At 45.5% G+C, this 13,458-nt stretch overlaps 1 protein-coding gene and 1 long non-coding RNA gene across 3 annotated transcripts in view; one reads left to right on the top strand and one right to left on the bottom strand.

Moving 5' to 3' along the window:
• Window positions 1-13,458, top strand: part of LOC115094240 (dynein assembly factor with WDR repeat domains 1-like) — an 80,715-nt gene that overhangs the window by 38,436 nt on the left and 28,821 nt on the right. The window lies entirely within an intron of this gene.
• The window catches only part of LOC115094241, a 41,771-nt gene that overhangs the window by 1,430 nt on the left and 26,883 nt on the right, over window positions 1-13,458 (bottom strand). Inside the window, exon 2 of the long non-coding RNA XR_003857516.1 lies at window positions 3,665-3,724. This is a non-coding gene — a long non-coding RNA (uncharacterized LOC115094241). The remainder of the gene's footprint in view (window positions 1-3,664; window positions 3,725-13,458) is intronic.

Genomic DNA, 13,458 nt, shown 5'->3' with positions numbered 1-13,458 from the left:
GATGATTCTACAAAAAAGAAGTTTGTTGGGCAGACTGAATGGACCATTTCATCCTTTTCTGCCATCATTTCTATGCTTCTGTGTTTCTATATTCTGCAACTTCCAAATACAAAATTTGTCCAGGGCAGACAAACTATTCAAAATTGTGAGGAACTGCAGAAAGACGTTGCAAGATTGGGGGATTGGGTATCTAAATAGCAGATGAAAGACCGGGACAGGGACAGGATTCAAGACTCAGAATTCTCAGAAGCAAGGCATTAAAAACAAAAGTCTTCCAGAGGCTTGCACTGCAGACGAGAAGGAGGCATTGTGCCACGAGGCGCCCTACACAGCCCCCCATGGGCTGGTCACGGACCATGACGGTGGCACGCTAGGAAAGGTGGACTCAAGGAAACTGGGAACTGGTTTCAGAGGCGAAGACGAAGGCATCAGGACCAAGACATCAGGAACACGGAACATCTGGAACATCAGGACTCAAGAAAGGAACCACAGAACTTCAAGACTTCTAGACATCAGGACCAAGGAACATCAGGACATGGAACAGGTGACGAAGGAGCTCCGAGGAAGAACAAGACCAGGAACATCAGGACAAAGAGACCAGGAACACGGAACGAAGAGCCATCTAGACAAGTGAAGACCACGGAGGACCTGGATCGGCAAGGAAGAACATGGACAACCATGAAGTCTGATCCGAAGGCTCCGAGGAAGAGGAACTGAGCCCTTTTATAGGGCTGAACCAGGAAGCAGACTGCAGAGGACTTCCGGTGGGGCCGCGGGCTTTTCCCGCCGCTGGACCTTTAAATAGAGTGAAGAGGCGTGCGCTGGTGCCTAGAGGAGGGCCCAGGGAGGAGCAGGACCATGGACAGAGGCGTCCCTGCTGCGCAGTCAGAGGAGCAGGTCCTGATGGCGGCACTAGGCCGCGAAGAGAGGCAGACCTGGAGGCGGCTTCCTGCTGCATGAGATGCCCCGGCGGCAGCACCCAAGCCACGAAGAAGAAAGCAATGGCGGCGGCTTCAGGGTCCCGGCGGCGGCGCAAGGCCGTGAAAGTGAAGAAGGCAGCGGTGGCGGCTTCCTGCCGCTTAGGAGGTCCAGTGGCAGCACAGGCCACGAGAAAGAACGTTGGCGGCGGCTCAGGGTAAGTGAGGGCCTGCTCGCGGGATGGGTTCCGCGAGCAGGATCGTAACACAGCATGACAACAAGAGAAATTCACAATGTTTCAGGTCATATGGTGGCAACCATTGTACGTGATCCAATGACTCACCATTATATCCATTATCTACACTGGCATCTCTGCTTTCACTGGGATGGATGGCCCAGCCATTATCAACCATAATCAAAATTTCCAAGATGAGATTTACACTGCTGGCATAAACCCAGTGCGTCAAGATGGGGTGCCTTTTCATGGTCTCTGTCATCAAGTCTCACTAGTGATGGACACCATCTTAAAAGAAGTGGGCATTTCCGCAGGATCATTCCAATCCCAAGACACCTGGTCTTGTGAAGTGAGACACTTTTCAGATCAATCTTCTGGAATTAATATGGGTTAGATACACTCTATTGATGAATGCATCTTCTGGGGATGGGCTCCTTACTTCAAAAAACCTACCAGGTTTTTATGTTTTATATCAGCAGATTCATCAGCAGATTCATTTTATATCAGCATGTTTTATATCAGCAAATTCATACCTCACTGCAAAAAAGAATTAAAGATTGGCAGTGCGCACCAGATATTGTCCTTTCCTATGACCCACCTATCTTCCAGAATCTACCAGTATGCTTGTGGTTTGCCACAGCAGACTATTCTGGCTGCATAAGTAATCTTTGCAACAGTCAACAGCTGATAGATTATTCCACTAGATAAGTGGCCAGCATCTGACCTGTTTGCAGGAAAGCAGAACAGAAACCTAGATCCATTTTTTCCTTAATACTACCCTGCAATCTCAGTCTAGTTCAGGGTGCCTTTCTCCTCAGTTGGGGTGCAAGCATCATAGACATTTTTTCACCAATTTTGCTCATTACTGGCACAATGCAGAACCTACTGTAAGACCATGCTTGCTTGATTCTTATAACTTCAGCATGGCACAGATATGTATATTTGCACAGACCCTGGATATTTGGGGGCATAGTCCCCCCAAATATCCGGGAGCTGAACCTATGTTGTTGACTCATGCCTTTTGTTCAGCAATCTCATATCTTGGATATTAAACTCTCAGTTGTTGCTCATCTCTCTTTCCGTAGAGCATTCTAAGCCACTTTAACTCCAACTAGGAAGCCATCCACCAGAATGAGCTATCCCTTAAAATGGATCAATTATTCCACATGATATCAACATAAAACCTTGGACCCATTTTCTTGTGAGCCCAAGCGCTTACTCCTGTACTTGGTCCTTTTTTATTTCTGACTCAGGCCTTCAACACATAGTTGGTAACAGAACAACTCAGTGCCATAGCTGCATACCATATTTCAGGAACACACTAAACTCCTCTCTACTCATCTGCTGATATGGAAATTTATGAAGAGCTTGTGCCGCATTGCGCTTCCGACGCAGAACCCTCTACTTCTGTGGGACTTGAATGTTGTCTTCTCAACTCATGAAGTCGCCTTTTTCAGGCCACTGTAGCTCATCTCTTGTATAAGCCATACATTAAAAGAGCCTTCACATAGTACAAGAGGTGAATTCAACCACATCACCAGGCTTCACAATTATTCACAAGCTTGGCATTGCAATTGCCAATCATACATTGTCTACCTAGATCAGTGATGACAAACTCCAGTCCTCAAGTGCCACAAACAGGCCGGGTTTTCAGGATATCCACAATGAATGCATGAGATAGATTTGCATAAGTTGGAGGTAGTGCATGCAATTCTTTCTGAAGCATATTCATTGAAGACATCCTGAAAACCTGGCTTGTTTGTGGCACTCGAGGACTGGAGTTTGCCATCCCTCCCCTAGATAGTGGAATGTATTCAGTGTTCCTTTACCTTAGCAAGCCTACAGATCACAGACTTTTTTTTAGCTCATCAAGTCAGAGCTATAGCTTCTGTAAAATATTCTTGAAGGATATTTACAAAGCTGCAACTCAGTCGGTTCACACCTTTACGTTCCATTACTGCCTGGACAATCTCTCAAATATTGAATGTCACTTTGGAGAAACAGTTTTGCATGACTTGTTCTTGTAGTAGTCTACTCTTCATGAAGGAGTCTTGGTTGCTTACTCAGTAAATGCTCTGCTGCAACCTCAGCTTGGGACTTCCCACAGATCATGTCTAATTCAGCCCTGCTTATTGACAGAAAAAAGCAAGTTTGCTTACCATAAAAGGAGGTGTTTTCTATAGATAGCAGGATGAATTAGACATGAGATGCTCAGATGCCCTGCCCCCCTGGGGTGGTTAACTTTGATATTGGCTGAAAGGGGTCTTGAGGCAATGCCCACAGGGGAACAACCGCACATGTTCAATAGAGCTCAAAGCTCTATTAGCTTGGATAGACAAGTTTGTTTGGTGCCGTCAGTTTACATCACCTACAGATCATGTCTATTTCATTCTGCTATCTATGGAAAACACCATTTACAGTAAGCAAACTTGCTTTTCTTGTTCAATACTTAGGGCCTTGGCATAGGTGGTATATAAATACTAATAAATACAAATGCAAAACAGAGAATACCTGTTTCAGTCCATGACACAACCACACCTTGAGTATTGTGTGCAGTTCTGGTTGCTCCATCTGAAAAAGATAAAGTGGAACTAGAAAAAGTATAGAAAAGGGCAACAAAAATGATAAAGAGGATGAAATTGCTCCCTTATGAAGACAGGCTGAACTGATTAGGGCTCTTCAGCTTGGAGAAGAGGAGGCTAAGAAGGAATATGATGGAAGGTTAGAAAATCATAATAGGATGGAGCAAGTAAATAGCGGATGGTTATTTACCTTTTCAAATAATACTAAAACTAGAGGACACACAATGAAACTGACAGGTAGCAGATTTAAAACAAATCGGAGAAAGTTTTTTTTCACACAACACACAATCAAGCCATGAAATTTATTGCCAGAGGATGTGATCAAGGTATCTAGCATAGCTGTGTTTAAAATGGATGTAGACAATTTGCTGGAGAAAAAAAGTCCATAAACAACTATTATCTAAGTAGATTTGAGAAAGCCACAAAAAATGGATCTGCTCTTTCACAATAAGCTGGGTAACTTGTGATCCATATTGGCTGCTGTTGGAGATAGGATGCTGGGTTCGATAGACCATTGTTTTGACTCAGCTTGGCATATCTTATATATATCTTCGCCACGGGATCGGCGGTGAACTGGGCCCGCGCAGCCGGCGCTGAAAGCCCGTCGGGGTAAGGCCTCTTTGTTCCGCCTACCCCAATCGGGCTCCCACGCCGGCCACCAGCCTGTTTTCGACCCGACCAGACTTACCTCAAGGCCCCGAGCACACGCCTCGCTCCGGCCTGCCTCCACCCGATCCGGCCTGCTCTTCCACCGCGATCCGGCCTGCATCACCCGCCGGGCCCCGAGCCCCCACCCCCACCGGACCCGCCGCGCCGAGATCCGCCCCGCTGGGCGCAGGGGTGACGTCATCACCATGAGACGAGCAGGATTTAAAGGCTCCTGCACTCCCCGGCGTCCTCCTCTTCGCCACGGGATCGGCGGTGAACTGGGCCCGCGCAGCCGGCGCTGAAAGCCCGTCGGGGTAAGGCCTCTTTGTTCCGCCTACCCCAATCAGGCTCCCATGCCGGCCATCAGCCTGTTTTCGACCCGACCAGACTTACCTCAAGGCCCCGAGCACACGCCTCGCTCCGGCCTGCCTCCACCCGATCCGGCCTGCTCTTCCACCGCGATCTGGCCTGCATCACCCGCCGGGCCCTGAGCCCCCACCCCCACCGGACCCGCCGTGCCGAGATCCGCCCCGCTGGGCGCAGGGGTGACGTCATCGCCACGAGACGAGCAGGATTTAAAGGCTCCTGCACTCCCCGGCGTCACGTGCCGGGCGTCGCGCGACAAAGGGGCCTGCCCCTTTGTGCGCCCCTTCGTGTCGCACCTTAGTGCCGCGCCTAACCCACCCCCACCGTTACCGGCATCCCCACACTCAGTGTCTCGAAGCAGCTCTGCCCTTTCTGCTTCATGTCCGCGGCCTCTCCTTCTTCACCTCCCTCTGTGACACACAGCCTGGTGGTGAACAAGACAGAGTGAGAGAGAGAGAGACATACAGCCTGAGTGAGAGTGTAAGAGACGCTAACCTGGGGAAACTAAGAAATACTACCCTGCTAAGATTGCTCCCCTCAGCCACAAGCTCCTCAGCCACAAATTGATCTACATGCAACTGGACCTTCATCCTCACTATCTCCTCCTCTGCTACCACTCCTTCCACTACCACTTCACACGGACACTCGCCACGCAGTGAGCAACTTTAAGTACTTTATACTCTGTGCCTCATTCCTGCATAATATTGTGTACCATATTGTTACTAACTGTCACCTGCTGATAGCCAGACTACCGAAACTTGCTGACCTAGTCTACTACCAGGCCCCCCCCTTTTCCCCCTGTACCTCCCTTGCCACCTGACTTTTAAGGTACCAACTATCCCCACCTATCCCTACCACTCCCACCTGACTACTAAGGCACCAACATGGATGCTTACCCAATCCCTCGCATCCATCACCCTCACTCCAGACTACCTCCCCCTCCCCTCCTTCACCGCCACCCATCCCCCCGCCGCAAATCCCTTATCCCCATCCTCACTTCACCCCTAACTCAGTTCCTCGGTCTCACCACCCTCTCCATTATACTCATGAATGCGCAATCCATATCTAAAAAGACACTTATCCTCAATGACATACTTACAGACTGCACCCCAGACATTTGTGCAGTCACCGAAACATGGCTCAAAGAATCAGATACCGTCCTCATAAACCAACTCCCTTCCTCCCTCTATGACATCTTCCCCATCCACCGACCTAAAAAAAGAGGAGGAGGAATTCTCCTAGCAGCCAAGAAACATCTTAACCTTAAACCCATCAGCATAGCAGCCCCACCCAAACTTGAAATCGGCCTCTTTAAGGCAGATACCCTCCAAATATGTCTAGTTTATGTCCCCCCCTACCGTCCTCGAGTCCAATCCCTCCCCCCTAATTGAATTTTTTATAGAATGGATAAACACAGATACACCTTCCATCATCCTTGGAGATTTTAATCTCCACGTTAACTCACTTCCCCCTACTGCATCCTGCGAAACTTTCATTCAATCGCTCCTTGCCATAGGCTTCCGACAAATTATAGCATCACCAACTCATAAAGCTGGTCATACCTTGGACCTAATGTTTATTAACTCCAACTTCCAGACCACCAACTCATCCACCTGCACCCCGGTGCCTTGGTCTGACCACTACCTCATTGAAAGCCGACTCACCATGAAGAAACCCCTCCCAATTAACCATTCTGCTCAAACCACCATCATTTCCAGAAAAACCTGCCCTAGCGACGAATTAACTGACGCACTAGCCTCATCCCTACCAAGGCTCATCTGCTCAGACCCAAACACAGCCCTAGCATCCTGGCATAGCCTCACAGAAGACATTGCCAACAAACTATGCCCAATCTCCGAGCGTATCATAAACACCGCAGCAAAACCCTCTAAGCCATGGTACACCCAGGAGCTAAAAACCCTAAAAGGCAACCTCAGACAAAAAGAAAGAAAATGGCGTAAGGACCCAACCCCGCAACATTCCTCCAGCTACAAAACAGCCTTACACACATATAGACAGTCTACCCTCAAACATAAGCGAGACTTCTATGGTAAAAAAATCCATGACTATAATTTCAACCCCAAAGCTCTTTTCTCCTACGTCGCCAGCCTCACCTCCCCTATCCCCCCCACTATCCCAGATTCTGAGGCCGTGGCCAAATGTGAAGAACTGGCCAACTACTTCCAAAGCAAAATCTCCAACCTTCTCTCCAGATTTTCCCCCACCAACCCCTCTCCCCCTACTATCCCACCCTCGTTCCCCTCTCTGTCCCAACCTTCAATGGCCACAATGGATCTTACCTCCTCTAAAGAAATTACAGGCCTCCTTCGAAAACTTAAGCCTGCCTCTCATCCCAACGACACCATTCCCACCAAAGCGCTAATAGCCATCCCCAACAGCATAGCCAGCACCATAGCTGAGATTATCAACTGCTCCATCACCCACGGGATAGTCCCAGATTCCCTCAAACACGCTGTTGTCAAACCCCTCCTCAAGAAACCCTCCCTAGACCCGAAAGACCCTTCCAACTTCCGCCCCATTTCCAACTCCCTTTTATATCCAAACTTATGGAAAAGGTGGTCAATTCACAACTCATGGACTACCTAGAAAATCATGATATCCTCCATGTCTCCCAATTTGGATTCAGGAAACACTTTAATACCGAATCCTTACTGCTCTCCCTTACTGACTATCTTCTCAGAGGATTGGGACAAGGCCACAGCTACCTCCTAGCCCTTCTTGACATCTCAGCGGCCTTTGACACCATCAGCCACCACCACCTCCTGACACGGCTAGAAAGCATCGGCATCTCAGGAATAGCTCTAGCTTGGTTCATATCCTATCTCTCTAACAGAAAGTTCTCTGTTAAAATTGGAAACAACCTATCTGCCTCATACCCCCTCCAACAAGGAGTGCCGCAAGGATCATCACTTTCATCTACCCTATTCAATATTTACCTCACCCCTCTCTGCCACCTCCTCTCTGACCTTAAACTCAAATTCTACCTCTATGCTGATGATGTACAGATCATCATTCCCATTCACAACTCTATATCTGACGCCCTGGAGCACTGGGAAAAGTGCCTTGCAGCCATCAACGCCCTCCTCACCAACCTTCAGCTTGCTCTCAACACCAACAAAACGGAACTCCTCCACATCTCCTCGCACCCCCCTGACCTCCTGCCTAACGACCCCAAACTTAACCTCCTCACAGCTCAACCTTCCGTTAGAGACCTTGGAGTCCTTCTTGATCCCAATCTTAGTATGAAACCTCACATCAATTCCATCCTCAAAACTGGCTTCTTCAAGCTCAATGTGCTAAAGAAACTCAGACCCCTGCTCTACGCCCATGACCTCCGCACAGTGATCCAAGCCACCCTCACCTCCAAACTAGATTACTGTAATGCCCTCCTCTTAGGGCTCCCAATGTCTTCTATAAAACCCCTCCAACTTCTGCAAAATGCTACTGCAAGACTTATTACTAACACACGCAAACATGACCATATTACCCCTATCCTCAAGGATCTACATTGGCTCCCCATAATGTCCCGTATACACTACAAAACTTTGACCATAATTCACAAGTCCATTCACACCCACAACTCCAACTGGCTCGACCTCCCTTTCACTGCCCCCCTGTCCACCCGAGCCACCAGATCTACCAACAAAGGCACCCTACATTAGAGATGTGAATCGGAACCAGAATCGGATCCGATTTCAGTTCCGATTCACATCTCTACCCTACATGTCCAATCCTTGAAATTGGCTCATCTCTCCTCCACCCGCGACCGTGCCATATCTATTGCCGGTCCGGCTCTCTGGAACTCTCTACCTGTCCACATGCGTCTTGAACCTTGTGCATTTAAATTCAAAAAGAAACTAAAAACTCTCCTGTTCAACCATGCCTACACAGAATAATTCCTTCCATTCCCCTCGTAGTCCCCCCCTTTCAGGTGACCACCCTCTCCTTATATTAAGGAGACATTCATTGTAAATTGTAAATTGTTTTGGTTATGACTTTCTTGTTTTCCCTTTCCTTCCTACTGCCTCTCTGTTCTACCCTCGCCCAGTTACATTCTCCTTGTTGAAATGTATTTTCCAATCTTTCAGTTATTATGTGAACCGGTATGATGTCCCCACTAATACCGGTATATAAAAGTTTCTAAATAAATAAATAAATATATCTGACTCAGTGCCAGGGCTAAGGACGTGAGGTACCTGCTCCAGATACACACTAAAAGGGGCTACATCAAGTTTCCTGCAGGTCCACGGCAGAAACAGCAACAGTGGAAGAGAAAATCATATTATGTAACAAGAATGGAAGAGAAAAGCAAATTGTGTACTAATATTGCAATTTTATACATAATCTGACCTTGCTGCTCAGATAAGTTTCTGGAATTTTAAATTTAAATTATTTTAACTTTGCCAAATATTGTTTGCTTTCTATTGCTGATAGTGCTGTCTGATTTGTGTTGATTTGGGTTTTTGAAAAACTTTTTTTCTTTCTATTTAAAACTTAAGAATCTTTTGCTAGCCAATTATTTAACTCTGCCAAAGTATAGCTTGCCTTTGTCTTGCTGATATTCTACTTAAATTGTGCTGCTGGGGTTTTGTTGAAGTCACTTTCTTCTTTTATCTGTTTAAAACATGATAATTTTTTGTTAACCTTATTTTTAAATGTATGTGTTTTTAAAGGGAGAAGAAAGAAAAAAGAGCTTGTTGCTATAGGAGTAGTTTGTTCTCTTCCTCCCTGCCCCTTACCCACTCCCCCATCCTAGGTTTTTTTCTTCTTATATAGTTCTTCCGAGGACTTAGGTTAAGTAGTAATAGAAGCCTATTATATGAATCAATTTGTAAGTTAATCAAGATAACACAAGTCATTCTCACTGACACTTATGAGCAGGGGGGAGTGATACTCAACCTAGTGTTCAAATGGGGATAATGTCTCTCATCTGAGCACTAGTGATCATCAGATAGTATAGTTCGATATAGTAGCCAAGAGAGAGAGTAGTCACATGAACATCCAAGTTTTGGATGTCAAAAATACAAATTTTGGTAAAATGGGGTCACATCTTGAAGAGGAGCTAGAAGACTGGGAAAAAATGGATGAAGTGGAAAAACAATGGTCCAAATTAAAAGGAGTTATTACAAAGGCAACAAATCTTTATGTAAGAAAAGTTTTAAAAAGTAAGGAAAAATAAACCGATCTGGTTCTCAAAAGAAGTAGCTAGAAAACTAAGGGAACCAAAATTTGCATTCAGGATATACTAAGGATCCCAAAAAATGGAATACGAGGAAGCTGAAGGAGATAAGGAAAATAATCAGGAATGCAAAAGTCAAGCGGAAGAAAGGATCACCAAAGAGGTAAAGCGAGGTGACAAAACATTTTTCGGATACATCAGAGAAAGAATATAAAAAAGAGGTAGCATTGTAAAATTGAAAAGAGAACAGCAATGTGTAGAGAAAGATGAAGAAATATAAAAAATATTGAATACTTCAGTTCAGTGTTCACTGAAGAAGACCATGGAGAAGGACCATTGCTGATTGACAAGAGAGTGGATGGGAGTGGAATAGATTCAACCCCATTTCAGAAGAGAATGTATGCGAAGAACTAGGAAAACTGAAAGGGACAAGACCATGGGGCCAAAAAAGAAGTATATCCCAGAAATGTGCTGGCAGGTCCACTGAAGGACTTGTCAATAGACCCTGGAAACAGGAGTGGAGCTTCAAGATTGGAGAAGAGTGATGGTGGTCCTGCTGCTCAGGGGTGGTAGCAGAGAACAGGCTGGAAACTACAGGCCTGTTAGCCATACCTGAATGGTGGGAAAATTTATGGAGACTCTGCTAAAGGTAAGGATGGTGGACTATCTACAGCCTTTCAAGTTGTTGGACCTGAGTCAACATGGTTTCAGCAGAGGAAGGTCCTGCCAAACAAATCTGATTGATTTTTTTCTTTTGGTGACTAGAGAATTACATCAAGGAAGAGCACTTGATGTGATTTACTTGGATTTCAGCAAGGCTTTAAGTACTGTTCCACATAGGTATTAAGATGTGCCCCCGCTGTGGACTTACCCGGGCCCTGATGCTCCCTTGCCACTCCGGATCACCACCACTGATAACAGCAGTGCCTCCACTCAAACCGTGTGCTGGCACCGGCATGCTGCCGACACGCGCTTTTATGCGCCAGCCCCGGAAGTCACCTGAGACGGATATCAGCAGCAGCGGCCCTTAAAACGGCTGCTCCTCTCATTGCTCCTTGCCTCGGCAATGAGCTTTGTGAGTTCCTGCTCTGCCTTGCTGTTTCTGCGATTCTGCTCTGTTTTGTCCCTGTCTTGTTCCTTCTGTCTCCTGGTTGCACCCTGGCTGTTCCTGGTGGTTCCTCCTTGTCCGTGTCCATATTAGGAGCTACCACCCAGGAAAAAGATCTAGGCATCATAGTGGATAATACTTTAAAATCGTCAGCTCAGTGTGCTGCAGCAGTCAAAAAAGCAAATAGAATGTTAGGAATTATTAGGAAGGGAATGGTTAATAGAACGGAAAATGTCATAATGCCTCTATATCGCTCCATGGTGAGTACCTTGAATACTGTGTACAATTCTGGTTGCTGCATCTCAAAAAAGGTATAGTTGCGATGGAGAAGGTACAGAGAAGGGCAACCAAAATGATAAAGGGGATGGAACAGCTTCCCTATGAGGAAAGGCTGAAGAGATTAGGGCTGTTCAGCTTGGAGAAGAGACGGCTGAGGGGGGATATGATAGAGGTCTTTAAGATCATGAGAGGTCTTGAACGAGTAGATGTGACTCGGTTCTATTCACTTTCGAATAATAGAAGGACTAGGGGGCATTCCATGAAGTTAGCAAGTAGCACATTTAAAACTAATCGGAGAAACTTCTTTTTCACTCAACGCACAATAAAGCTCTGGAATTTGTTGCCAGAGGATGTGGTTAGTGCAGTTAGTGTAGCTGGGTTCAAAAAAGGTTTGGATAAGTTCTTGGAGGAGAAGTCCATTAATGGCTATTAATCAATTTTACTTAGGGAATAGCCACTGCTATTAATTGCATCAGTAGCATGGGATCTTCTTAGTGTTTGGGTAATTGCCAGGTTCTTGAGGCCTGGTTTTGGCTTCTGTTGGAAACAGGATGCTGGGCTTGATGGACCCTTGGTCTGACCCAGCATGGCAATTTCTTATGTTCTTATGTGTGTTCTGGTATTCCCATTCTTGCTCCCTCTGTTTGTTCTGGTTCAGACTTTGGCCTCCCACTGGATCTTCTGATTGTCGCCTGCCCTGTCTGTTTGCCTGCCCTCTGGACCTGCCATCTGCTACCTGTATCGACCATTGTCTGTTTACTGGATCTTCTGTCTGCCGCCTGCTTCGACCATTGTCTGCCCTCTGGATCTGCCACCTGCCTCAACCATTTGCCAGGACTCCAGACCTAAAGGGAAAGTTTCCGACTGTCCTCCGGCAGGGTTTATCCCCCTGTAGTAGAAGTCTCTACCATCCTAGGGTTCACAAACTCTAACAATAGGAGGCTTATGAATAAATTGAGAAGCCTGGGAGTGGGTACCAAGGTGGTGGAATGGATTACAACTTGGTTGACTAATAAGAGACAGTGTTGTAATGGTAAATGGAACCTATTCTGAAGAAAGTATAGTGTTAAGTGTTGTGCCTTAAGGATCAGTTTTGGGACCGGGTCTGTTCAATACCTTTGTGAGTGCCATTGCGGAGGGGCTGTAAGGAAAAATTTGTTTTTTTGCAGATGATACTAAGAACTGCAACAGAGTGGACATGCCAGAAAGAGTAAAGAGAATGAAAAGAGATTTAAGAAAGCCTGAAAAGTGGCCGAAGGTTTGGCAGCTGAAATATAAAAGTTAACACAGCATTCACTTTGTGTCACTCTCTGAAAAAATATTTTTTGAGGATGTGAAGCATGTTAAAAATGAAGGTGAAGAGTAACAAATTTTCCACGAATAGATCATATTGCACCTTTGGATCTATTTAAAGAATATTTGAATAAGATTTTAAAGATTCCGCAAGAAGTAGCTCCTCTGATAACTAGAGCATATTTCTTACCACAGAGAAATAGAGAACAGCAAGAACAGCGGCGACAACCAGCAATTGAATGTTTCAGCGCTACTAGAGTTAAGTAGTAATGAAGAAATTACTACGAGAGGAATATTATTAGTAACATTTGCATTTACTTCAGAGAAAAACAACATTATGAGATTGTTTTTTCGCAATAGCCAAGAACTGTTTCGGGGACAAAAGATATGGATGTTTCCTGATATCAAAAGGCCTACCCAAGAGAGGAGAAAGACATTCCTGGAGATGAGAGAGGAAGCTGTGTTAAAATTTTCAAAGTTCACTTTAAGATATCCCTGCAAGTGTATTATTAAGTATCAAAGTTTTTCCTATGTGTTCTTTGAGCCATCACAGCTCCGTTTTTTTCTTAGTTCTCACCCCGAACCGATCCATACGGTACAGAATGGCAATGAGTAAGGGTTTCATCCTATTATTGTTTAGAGATAACGATCGCTTTATAGTTCTTTATGCACACAACCCTCACTTAATTTCCTTTTGTATGGTGATATTATAGAAAATATTATGGAAAAATGTAAATTGACATATTGCTTATGTTATTTACATCTGGATACCACTTATCTATTGTCACAATGCATAAATTGTGTAAAATTAAAATTCAATAAAAATAAA

The sequence above is a fragment of the Rhinatrema bivittatum genome, chromosome 6 (assembly GCF_901001135.1).
Source record: "Rhinatrema bivittatum chromosome 6, aRhiBiv1.1, whole genome shotgun sequence".
NCBI classification, from domain to species: Eukaryota; Metazoa; Chordata; class Amphibia; order Gymnophiona; family Rhinatrematidae; genus Rhinatrema; species Rhinatrema bivittatum.
This window is presented reverse-complemented; position numbering and strand designations above follow the sequence as displayed.